The 12,773-nt window shown below is 39.2% G+C and overlaps 1 pseudogene; it reads right to left on the reverse strand.

The window, feature by feature from the left end:
• The window catches only part of LOC102853983, a 14,927-nt pseudogene extending 7,253 nt beyond the window's left edge, over window positions 1-7,674 (reverse strand).
• Between the last annotated feature and the right edge of the window lie 5,099 nt (window positions 7,675-12,773).

A 12,773-nucleotide genomic window follows, 5' to 3' on the forward strand; every position in this document is an offset into this window, starting at 1 on the left:
TGACTCGAGGTTTGAATTTGTTCTTCAGTTCCTTGAGCTTAAGAAATGCTGAACGGGTTCGGCCCTTTTGATTTTCCGACTCTATCTCCTCGCACATTTCATTGTAGTATTTTGCTTTGTCATTCCGTGCTGCCTTTTGGAATCTTCTGTTCAACTCTTTAGTGTCTTGGATTCTTCCTTGTGTAGAAAATAAAAATAGTAAAAAAAAAAAAAGATGATAGCCTTCAGTATGGATTAGATCTCAGGATAAAAAAAACAAAATTCTTCATACTTGACCAATAAACAAGAGGTTGAAGTTGTTAAATGTTTCATTTTACTTGAAATCACATTAAACACTTTTGGAAGTTGTGTGTTATTGAGTCAGAACCAACCAATAGCTGACCCTCCAGCAGGTTTTCAGAGCTTATTACCACTAGCACACCAGACTTTCCTGATTCTGATATTAGATGCCATCAGGCTGATTACAACTTGGTGACTTTATGAACAACAGATTAGAATCTTGCCCCATCCTGCACCATCATCATGGTCTGCCATTCTCAAGCCCCCTGTTGCAGTACTGTGTCAGTCCATCTTGTTAAGTGCCTTCCTCTTTGCCCCGACCCTCTACCTTTCAAAACAAGGAAATAGCAGTTAAGAAATCAAAGCATGCACTGCATTGGGCATATCTCCTTCAAAAGACCTCCTCAAAATGATCAGAAATAAAGATTTAACTTTAAAGACTATGATGTGCTTGACCTAAGACATGTTATTTTCAATGAACAGGGAAACTGGACAGCCAAGGAAGACCAAAGAATAATTAAGATATCAGCAAAGAATATTGATTATATCACTGTCTGCTAGAAGATGAAGCATTTCTTGGAAAAGTATAGCCAGAATACTCCTTAGAAACAAGGATGATGAGAATTCATCTCATATATTTTGGGCATGTTATCAAGAGGGGTCAGTCCCTGGAGAAAGACATCATGCTTAGTAAAAAAAAAAAAAAAAGACGACTGTCAGTGAGATAGACTGATGTAGTGATTGAGTCAATAAGCTCAATTATAGCAATGATTATGAAAAAGGAACAAAACCTGGAAGAGTTTCATTTTGTTGTGCATATGTCGTGAGTTGGATTAGACTCAACAGCAGATTGGGTTTAAGTCTTGGTGCAACCATCATGTACTAGTAATAATTAGGGACATTCCACCTAATCACCTGCAAAGTGTAGCTGTAATCTCCTCCCTTGTGATAAGTAACTGCCTCTGAAAACCAGCTGGAGGGTCAGCTGTGGATCCATTCCAACTGGATGGTACACAGCAAGTAACAACCTGTTCACAGGCTTATTAGGGTGCCAAATGAGATGAAAGATGTGCTTTTGCTTTCTTAGCAGCACAAATGTATTAAAATGTACCAGGCAGAGATGAAAGAGAATGTTCTTTTTTGGTGTCTGCCCTGGGCCAGAAACGGTGCCAGGAACTCTCATATGTTATCTTCATCTTTCAAACAACCCTGTGCAGCAGATTTTGCCGAAGGTTCATGCTCTCAACACCTACTATATGTCCTGGTTCAGAGCACTGGACAGTGCTTTCAACTGTGCTGTGTGTTTGAGATTTTTCACAATGTTAGCAGGGGAGAAAATCCAATTTCTGTCCAAGAGATTTCTTTCTCCATCTAGCCCATGACCACTGCTTCCTTCAGGATCCCAGTGAGAAAATAGATAACGTCATGATGGAGAAAAGATTGACATTGTCAACGATTATATATTACTTATATTCTAAAATCAACACTCATGATTAAAAACAATCAAGAAATCAAAGCATGTGGCGGTTGGCAAGTCTTCTGTCAAGGGCTCCTCCAAAGTTGTAAAGAGCAATGATGTCAGTTTAAAGGCCAGGGTGCACTGAAGACCTAGTGCAAAAAACAATTTTGAATGTTTGTGAGTTGCTCTGTTTATATGTTTTTGAGTTTTGGGTGTGTGTGTGTGTATTCCTCCTTCCTCTTGGGACATGCTGACCTCTTATTTCCCCTACTCCACAAAATAGATTCAACTGTTTTCAGAACAAGGGAAGCAACTGCCTATCTAAGTCCTTCCCATCATTTTAACAACAGCAAACTACAAGTTATAAGTTTAGTCAATTGTAGCAAACAACAGTAAGCAGTTCTGAAATAACCCCTCTGCTTCAACTGTCATCACCTCTTTTCCCAGCTGCTCCCTTGTCACAGGCAGCTCCTCGGCCTCCCTGTCACTTTATCTCCCCTGTCCCTCCCTCAGTCTCCCTCACTCCCAGGGCCTGTACTGTGGGCTAAGCAAGCCTGGGAGCCAGCCGGGATTCCTCCTTTGCTGTCCTTCCTTTAATCTTATCTGAGACAAGTCCAAGGATTTAAACAGACTTCTCTATTTATGGTTTTATTCTGTTTAATGAATTAATCAGGCATATCAAATCTGCTACTGTTCTGCCTTAAACTCTAATTTTAGTCCATTTCTACATAATAATTAATCCTGTCATTTGCATATGCTTTTCTTAATTCCAAGCATAGTCCAGATCTCTCCAGAGCTTATCTGAATTTTTCACAAACTAGATTGGTAAGCATCATTCTTTTTCACAGATGGAGAATCCTAGATGCATTGTGTTGTTGTTAGGTGCCAGCCAATTGACAAAGACTCACAGCAACCCCAGGAACAATAGATCGGAATCTTACTTATATTGTATCATCATGATCTCTGACACATTCAAGCCCGTTGCTGTCGTCACTGTGTCAATCTTATTGTGGATCTTCCTCTCCGTCTCTGATCTCTCTTTCCTAGAATGATTATCTTTTTCCAAGGAATGGCCCCTTCTGACAGCATTCCCAAAGTATGTGATGTTAATTTTACCATCCTTGCCTTTAAAAAACACCTTGGTTACACTTCCTCCAAAGAGGAAATTCTCTTTTGGTATTCCATGGAATAGTCAACACTCTTCCCAACTCTAAAAGGCATGATTCTTTGAAATCTATAAAGAACTTAAGAAATCTTTGTTATGTTGTCATGCATAACAGTTCATGGCTGACCCTCCAGTGGGTATTTTTTGTTGTTGTTATGTGCCGTCGAGTCATTTGCGACTCATAGTGACCCTATGTACAACAGCCCTAAACCGTGCTCTATCCTGTGCCAATCTCATTGTCTCTGACACACCCATCCCGAGTACCCCAGTCACTGAATCAATCCACCTCAGAGAGGGTCTTCTCCTTCTGCGCTGTCCCTCTACTCTAGTGGGTATTTAGAGGCAGTAAATAGTGCATGAGATCACCCATCTTTCTTTCATGGGGCATCTAGGAGATTAAAACCTGAGTCTTTGGGTTTTAAGCTCAGTTCCTTATCACAAGGCCCACTAGAGAACCACAATTCAAAGATAAGATTCTTCATTCATCTTCTTATTCATTGTTTAACTTTCAGATGCATTGTTGTGTACCACTGAGTCAGAACTGACCTATAACTGACCCTCTGGCAGGGTTTCAGAGGCAATTACTTACATGGGAGGAGATTGCCCATATTTATCCCATGGAGCATTTGGTGGATTCAAACCGAATGCCTTAGGGATTGAAACACAGCTTCTTACCTCTAGACCACCAATAGAAGCAATATAAAATACTATCAGATGCACTTTAACCTTTAAACTGAGATCCTTGTTCTACAGCCCTGGAGGCTTTAGAAATTAACTGAAAAAAAAAAAGTATTGAGTTCCTTGTGTGCTCCCATGGCCCTGTATCATATAAAATGTGTGTCTTTCCTGTGAGGTACTTACTGTGTTAGTCCCACTTTTACAAAAAGGGAAATGGAAACCCAGGGAGGATATTTTCTGAGGTTCAAAAACTTGACATTAACATTCAACAACTAACTGACATGAAAAGTGCAGCTCCACAAAATGGCAGAGTAGAGAGGGAGGCTGTTAGGGGTTTCCCAGCCAAACTGCTAGATATTTCATCTGAGACCTACAGAGAAAAAGTGAACTATGCAGAAGGAAAACTAGAATTAGAACTTAGGGCTAAATTTCCCAACTTAGCCCCGTTTAGAAAACAAGAACCTACATATAGATAGAGACATATGGGGAAAGTTGGTGTGTTTCACGCCCACCGGGTGCCACTTTACGCTGGCATTACAGTCTTCAGATCTGGCATGAGTTAAGTGCTATGTTGTCTTGAAAATGTAGCCACTCACAGCTGGTGAGGTACTTGGGCCTCTCAGCCATAACTGATGCCCCCTTGAACATTAATTGTCTCATGTGCCAGGAGGCTTTGAAAGCAGAAGCAGTATCAACAGTCTCAGTATAAACTTTGAAGTGAGAGGTGAATAGGGTGGTAGTGAAAGAAAGAAGAAGAAACAGATCCTTGGCTAACTGAGACCCTGAACATGCTCATTTACTACTCCTAACTGCCACATCTTGATTCAACTTGAGGATGAATAGGAGGGCAACAGTCTGATTTCCTCACTGACCTGATTCGCATCAGCCCTATGAAAATATGGCAAGTTTGAATATCAGATATTGATCCAGTTGTCATCAAGTCAGCTCCAAAATGCAAAAGAGTGAGACACTGAGTCCATTATTGGAGCTGCTGTGTATTTTGTGTGACTTCCAACTTATGGGACTCATCTTTCCTGGGTATATTGTACAATATTATCTTGTAATCTATAGAGTTTTAATTGACTATTTCTTTCAAAAATAGATTGCCAGGCCTTTTCTCCTAGCTTGTCTTAGCCTGAAAGTTCCACTGAAACTTATCCACCAAGGCTAACCCTACTGGTATATCAGATATTGGTAGTACATCAGATATTGGTGGCATAGCTTTCAGCTTCATAAACTCCTCATGCCATAGAGTTGGAACTGGCTCATAGCTGATCTTCCAGTGAGCTTTCAAAAGCTGTAAATTGCATGGTAGGAGATTGTCCATGAAGGATGGCAGTGCTAATCAAATAGGTTAATATTCATAACTGACATTTTTAAGATAGAAAATGTCTGACTTCTGTACTGATATTTACTCTGCCCTCTCAATAATATTGGTAGCTAGGCTTGATTGCTTGGTTTATATCTTTAGTTGCTTGTTTATGAGCTAAAATTGCTTAGACATATGAGTCTCTCTTGTAAAATTAAAGATGAATAGTACCACAACAATATATTCAAATTTTGTAAATAAATTAGTATTAAAAAAGGAGAAAAAAATATACATTCTAGACTCCTAAAAAACCAAAAAGAACATATATCTGAAAGGCATTTAATAAAGGAAACATGAGTAAAGCTGTACTTTACTATCTTTGAATTCTTGATTAGCATGGATTCACTTCCTACAGAAAATGTAACTGAAAAAGGATAGTACTGATCTTCTCATAATCCAATCTGGAATGAACTGCTGGTGCCCCACACATGAAAGAATCCATGCATTGTAAAGGTGCTACTTTCAGATTGTTGTTGTCTCATTTGGTCTATGGAGTTGGATCATTGCCTTGTTGAAGAAGGTGAGATTTTCAGAAATGGGTATTACCACTTTCAGTCTTCCTAGACAAGGAGCATAAGTAATTTAGTATCTAAATAGGGACATTATGAAACTGAATGAGGGAGCTGTGAGTAATTATACTGGAACATCAGGTGAAAACTGGGTGGACAGGACTGACATTGATTCCTCTCTCAGGACACTCTGAAATAAGGTAGCAAGATGTTTCCTCTCATGGTTACTGGGCAAAAGAAGACTAGAACCATAACAGCAGGCTGGGCATGAGAGAAATTAAGATGGTAAGGAACCCTGGTAAGTGGCGAGTCTGAGTTTTGGCACTTATTGTTAGACGCCTTGGAGAAGGGCATCATGCTTGCCAGGGTGGAGGGACAGCACAAGAGAGGAAGACCTAGGATGAGATGAATTGGTACAGTAACTGGGGCAATAGGGATAGATCTGTTGGAGTCAGTGAGACTGGCTCAGGACATGGTAGGCTCCAGAACTCTTGTACATAGCGTAAAAATGGGCCACAGGTGACTCGACAGCCCATAACAACAACAAAAATTCTTGGAAGGGGTTTCATAACTTTATTTTCCAAATCTCACCCTGGTCTTGTTCTTTTTCATGCTGGAAGTTTTTCTCTCCCTTCTTTTTGAAATCTTTTGAATTGTTACTCACACATAAATTGTTGTTGTTTTTATATGTAGCTGACTTATAGCTGACTCTCCAAGGGGTTTTCAGAGACTGTGAAATTGTACGGGAGATTTCCTATCTTTCTCCTGCAGAGCAACTGGTGGATTTGAAAGGCCTGCCTTTGGGTTGGCAGTGCAGCTCTTTACCACTAGGCCACCAGAGCTCCCTGATAATACTTAAGACTATCCTCTAAACAAGAAGATCCTGTGTATGTGAGCAGAATTTATTAACCTGTGGACTCCATTTAGGTTTGGCTGAACAGGAAGTCACTATGTGGGAGCTCTTTCCTCTAATTCCATTTTGTTCCCCCTGCCTGAAAACAAAACAAAACAAAAAAGTTTCAAGATTCTTGTATGTGTGTGTGTAACCATCAGCAGTATTTCTAGACTTTATCATCACCTTAAGTAGAAACTATGCAGCCATTAGTGCTCATCTGCATAATGTAGTTATTGATGATTCTTCCTCTAATCCTGCTGCCATATTCCTCTTCACAGAGTCCAATGTCTTGAATAGTTTGCTCTGCATACAGATTGAATAGGTATGGAGAGAGAAAACAATCCTGATGCACACCTTTTTTAATTACAGTGTTCCTGTAGGGATCTCTAGTGGCTTAGTGGCAAGAAGATATGGTTCGAGTCCACCAGGTGAGGCAATCTCCTCCCATGTGATTAACTGCCTCTGAAAATCTGCTACGATTGTGCCAAACTGTCCACTATGCCAGATGTGGAAGGTTGCATTAAAGACGTTGCTTTTCTTCAGCTTGTCCAGCTGCATCTAGGCATAACACATCTGGTTTTCTACAGTCTTCAGTTCATTATCCAACTCCAGCTGCTCTCACTTAAATTCACTGTAATCCTTCAGGTATTGAGCTTCTTCCTGATCCTGTCTCTCTGTCTTGGCCTGTTCCTTCTCGAGATTATCTGCCACTATCTTGTGGTTCTTTCCCACATCTTCCAACTCCTGGATGAGTCTTTCCTCCTCCAATATCAGTTCCTTTAGCTCCAATTATAGCTGTTCACTGTCATCCTCATTCATTTGCTCTAAAAGCTCCAAACAGCATTTGTAGTTCTGACACTCAGTGACGTTGAGCTGGGTGTCCAGCTGGTCTAATAGAGTATCTGTGTATTCCTTACACAGTGGGTGATCCACATCAGTCTGGCCTGACATGATGTCAAAAAGACCTCCAGTGACCTTCAGACTTCAACTGAGGTTCTCCATGGCGCCGCCATCAGATGCCTCCGTTATCAGAATGAAGCTGTTGGCACTTTCAGTTGCCATCATCCTGGCTGAGGGGATGAATCTTCGAGAGACACCATCCTGGCGAGCTTCAATAAATGGCTCCTCTGCTGACTTAGCCTATTCCTCCTGAGTCTCTCCTGGTTTCACCTGGGCTCTGGCAAGTAATGGAACTGTGAGCTCCTGGATGGCGACATGGTCCAAGATTTTGAAACTCGTGTCCAGTTTCAGAGGCTGGCTGCAACGCTGGCACATGAAGCTTACCTACATCGTACTGATGGACGTCTTAGACCCCTCCATCCCGCAAGGCTTCAGAGCCCGCCACCTGGGTAAGGTCTACCGTGGAGGCACCGTAACCCTGAGTCTGCCCCGGAATAAGACCTCAAGAATCGCCATCGTCCAGACTTTAGCTACTTCCCGGTACCTGCTTGCATGCTATTAAATAATATTGTTCGTAATTTTCACATTCTCAGGAATGGGAACAAATATAGATCTCTTCCTGTCAGGTGGACAGACGTCTGCCTTTCAAATTTCCTGGCATCTACTACTGTGAGCACATGCAGGGCTGCATCTATTAGTTAAAACGTGTCAGTGGGTATCTCCTGATCACATGGTACATCCTGAAATATGTCAGTCAGTTCTTTTTGGTGCAGTGATTCTGTGTATTCTCTTCATCTTTTTTATAGTGCTTCCTGATTATTCGAGATTTTACCCGTAGTATCTCTAAGTATTACAACTTGAGCCTAGAATTTGTTTTTTAGTTCTTCCAGCTTGTAAAATGCCAAACTACTTCTATCCTTTTTTATTCTCCATTGCCAGCTCTTTGCACATTTTGTTATAATAGTTTGCTTTTTCTTCTTGAGCTCCCTTTGAGATCTGCTGTTCAGCTCTTTCATTTTAGTATCTCTTCCTCACTGTCTTCTCAACAGTTTACTGCAATTTTTAGAGCCTCTTTTGACATTAAATTTGTTTTTTTTTCTATCTGATCTACGTATAAATAATCATAAGAATAGGTCTGAAGCATCGAACACTAATGATCAAAGACAGATGAGTTGTGGGATGTTGTTGTTATTGTTGTTGTTGTTAAATACCATTGAGTCGTAGGTCAATCATAGCGACCCTATGCATGAAAGTCCTGGACACCTATATAAGTTTTGTCCTTTCTCCAGATTCATAGGGTTTCTAGAGGCAAGCTATTATGGAAGTGGACGCCACTCCTGCTTCTAAGCTTGTTTTAATCAGGATGTGGGATGATATCCAGGATAATATCATAAAGAGAGCAAAAGCTCATTATGAAGACAGAGGAAAATTTATGGGATATTATTGAAGAATGTCTATTTGTCCTTTATTGACTATGTAGAAGGATTTGACCATGTGGATCTTAACAAATTAAGACTAACATTGAGAATAATGGGAATACCAGAATACTTAATTATGCTCAAGTGAAGTCTATATGTAGACCAAGAGGTTGTTGCGTGGAGGGCGCCAAGAAACACTGTATAAAATTAAGGAAAGTGTGTATTGGGATTGTATCCTCTCTCTCTACCAGTCAATCTGTGTGCTGAGCAAATTATTCCGGAAGCTAGACTCTATGAATAAGAATGTGTCATCAGGATCAGAGTAAGACTCAGCAGTAACCTACATTATGTAGACAACACATCCTTGCTTGTTAAAAGTGAGGAGGACTTGAAGAACTTGTTGCAGAAGATCAAAGAATACAGCCTTAAATATTGATTATATCTCCACATCAAGGAAACAAAAATTCTCATCACTGTGTCAATGGGAAATATCATGATAGATGGATAAAAGAAGGAAATGGTCAATAATGATTTCATTTTACTTGGATCCACAATCAACACACTTGTTACCCCTATTCAAGAGATCAAGAAACACATTACACTGGGAAAGTCTGCAATCAGAGACCTCTCCAAATTATTGAGAAACAATGATGTTAGTTTGAGGACTAAGGTGCACCTGATTCAGTTTTTTCATTCACTTGCTATGTATCTGAGAGCTGGACAATGAATAAGGTTGATAGAAGAAGAGCTGATGCCTTTGAGCTGCGGTGTTGGAGAAGAGCATGAATATCCCATGCACTGCCCAAAGAACAAATAGATATGTGTTGAACAAAGGACAACCAGAGTACTTCTTGGAGGTAAGGATGATAAAACTTCATCTCACATACTTTGAGCATATTTCTAGGAGCAGCTGTTCTTCAGAGAGGATCATCGTGTTTAGAAAGGTGGAGAGCTGGCAAAAGAGAAAGACTCTCAACCAGGTAGATTGACATAGGGACTGCTGCAATGACCTTGGATATGTTAGAGAATGTGAGGACGGCACAGGATATGACAAGGTTCAGATCTTTTATTCATAAGGTTGTTAAGGATCATGCTTATTTCAACAGAACCTAAGAACAACAGCGACCAAATCCTGGTTATCTGAGCGTTTCTACTTATAAACTCTTGATTTAGATAATGATTTTCTTGTTCTGATAAATCTCTGACCTCTGCTTCATCTAGTCTGGTCTTTCAAAATGATTTTGAAGTTTCTTGTCTGATTTTGTTTTTTTCTTTATCCTCCTTATCTTTTGTGCATTTCTATGAATTTGTGACTTCATGTGTACATGTATACATTTGCACATGTACATATGCCTGTGTATCTTTCTTTACTATCCATTTAGTGAAATGAGGCTTGGTATCATATAAGACTGTACAACCAATGATTTATTCTTGGTAAACATTTGCTTTAGAAAATATAACAACAACCATACACCTAGACATCAACTGATGAAATACGCCAGCAACAAATTGGCTAAGTTTAAGGAAAGAGACAGTAGATAAACTTGTATTAGCAGTCAAGAAAGGTCAGGTACCAAATATGGAACTCCATCAATTACTAACATGTAACTTCAAACTGAGGTTGAAGACAATAAAACAAGTGCACGACCGCCAACATATAAACTTACATCATCCTTCCTAAATTAAAAAGCCATCTCAGCAACCTATTTGATGCAATATGCACTAACAACCAAAGACCTGACAAGTTGTGAAAAGACATCAAGGATATAATAAATGAAGAAAGCAAAATGTCATTACAAAGATAGGAAAGAAAAAGTGACCAAAATAGATGTCAAAAGAGATTCTGAAACTGACTTTTAGAGTGGGTAGAAGCTAAAGTGAAAGGGCAAATGATGAACTATGAAGAAATTTCAAAGGGAAATTCGAGAAGAGAAAGTAAAGGAGTATGACAAAATGTGCCAAGAACTGCAATTAGAGTATAAAAAATGAAGAACATCTTCTGTATTAACCTGAAAGGAGCAAATTCAAATCTCAGGTTGTAATACTAAATAATTCTATGGGCAAAATATTAAATGCTGCAGGAAGCATCAAAAGATAGAATGCACATTCACTATACTGAAAAAATTGGTCAACACTGAACCATTTCAGGGAGTAGCATATGATTTAGAACCAATAGTACTGAAGAAAAAAAGTCTCACCTGCACTGAAGACCTTGCAAAAGAATTAGGCTTCAGGAATTGATGGAATACCAGTTGAGGTTTTACAGCAAGCAGATGCAGCCTGGGAAGTATCCCATTGTCTAAGCATATAACTTGGAAGACTGCTATATGATGTACTAGAAGAGATGCTTATTTGTTCTTATTTACAAAAATGGTTATCTACCAGAATCCTGAAATTATAGACCAATACACTTAACATCATATTCAAGTAAAATCTTGAAGTAAAAAAATAGCTATATCAGTACGTTGATAAAGAATTGCCGGAAATTCAAACTGGGTTCAGAGGAGTCTGTAGAAAAAGAGATGCAATTATGGAGGATCTTGGCTGGGAGCAGACAATAAACACCAGAAAGATGTTTACTGTGTTTCATTGATTATGAAAAGGATCATAACAAATTATGGATAGTGTTGAGAAGAATGGGAATCGCAGAACATTTCGCTGTGCTCATGCAAAACCTGTACACAGATGCAGCCATTTAAACGGGACAAGGAAATAAAATCAGGAAAGGTGTGTGTCAGGGCTTTATCTTTTCACCATACCTATCTAAAATGTATGCTGACCAAATAATTGAACATGCTGGACTGTTTAAAGAATGTTGCATCAAGATTGGAGGAAGATTTGTCAAGAGTCTGGGTAACGCAGATGACAACAACTTATTTGCTGAAAGTGAAGACACTTGAAGCACTTGCTGAAGAATATTAGTATGCATGCACCCTTCATTATTAATTGCATCTCAACATAAAAAAACCTAGAAAATCCTCACAGCTAGATTAATAGGCATTGCTATGATAAATTCAGAAAATAATTGCCTAAGATTGCATTTTACTTGAATCCACAGTCAACACGGAAGTAGTTGTCAGTAAAACAAAAGATGTGTTGCATTGGACAAATCTGCTGTCAAAACCTCTTTAATGTACTAAAAGATGCTAGTTTAAAGACTAAAGTATGGCTGACCCATGTCATGGTATTTTCAATTGCTTTGCATGCATTGAAAGTTGGTTAATGGGAGACTGAAGAATTCATGCCTTTTAATTATGGTGTTGGTGAAGAATTTTTAATATATACTGTCAAAAGAACAAACAAATCTACCTTGAAAGTATAGATAGGAAACTCTTAAAGACAAGAATTGTAAGACTTCATTTCACATTCTTTGGGTTCTATTATCAAGAGGTGCGAGCCTTTCAATAAGGACCCAGACAAAGATCATGCTCTCATGCGTAGGTGCCTGTTAGCACTAATGGCAATAATACAAAATAGTAAGAGCATAAATAGTTCCAGTCCTGTGGGGAACTGAGAGTGCTTCTCATCTGGGGCTCCTTTCTTCAGAGACGTATTGTCTAAATACTGAGCTGAGTAGTCTTGAAAGAAGCGCAGCTGGGGTGCACCTTGGATTCTGCCTGGGTGATCAAGGATGGTAAGATTTGTCTAACATGCTTTGGACATGTTATCAAGAGGGGACAATCCTGTTTTATAAAAGGGTGTCATAAAAATAAAAAGAGGCACCAATCCTTAGAGAAGAGCATTATGCTTAGAAAAGTCTCTGGAGAGTCAGCAATGGAGTGCAAGATCCTCAATGAGAAATGAGATGAACTGACCCAGGATTGCAATAATAGTCTTAAACATAGTGGATATTGTGAAGATGGTGGAGGACGGGGCAAGATTTCGATCTGTTGTACATAGGGTCACTCTGAATCAGGCAACTAGAAGCACATAATAGCAACATTTTTCATTTCATTCAGGCTGGAGAAAAGTCTAAAAGTCACCACCTTAAAATATTCTCATTAATTTTAGATAATTTGTATAATAAAAAAATTATCTTGGAGTTTCACTAGGAGTGCTTAGTATTTATTGACAATTGGTTATTTTCTTTTCTTTTTTTTT

The sequence above is a fragment of the Elephantulus edwardii genome, unplaced genomic scaffold (assembly GCF_000299155.1).
Source record: "Elephantulus edwardii isolate Elephantulus edwardi_28Jun2011 unplaced genomic scaffold, EleEdw1.0 scaffold00050, whole genome shotgun sequence".
Lineage (NCBI taxonomy): Eukaryota > Metazoa > Chordata > Mammalia > Macroscelidea > Macroscelididae > Elephantulus > Elephantulus edwardii.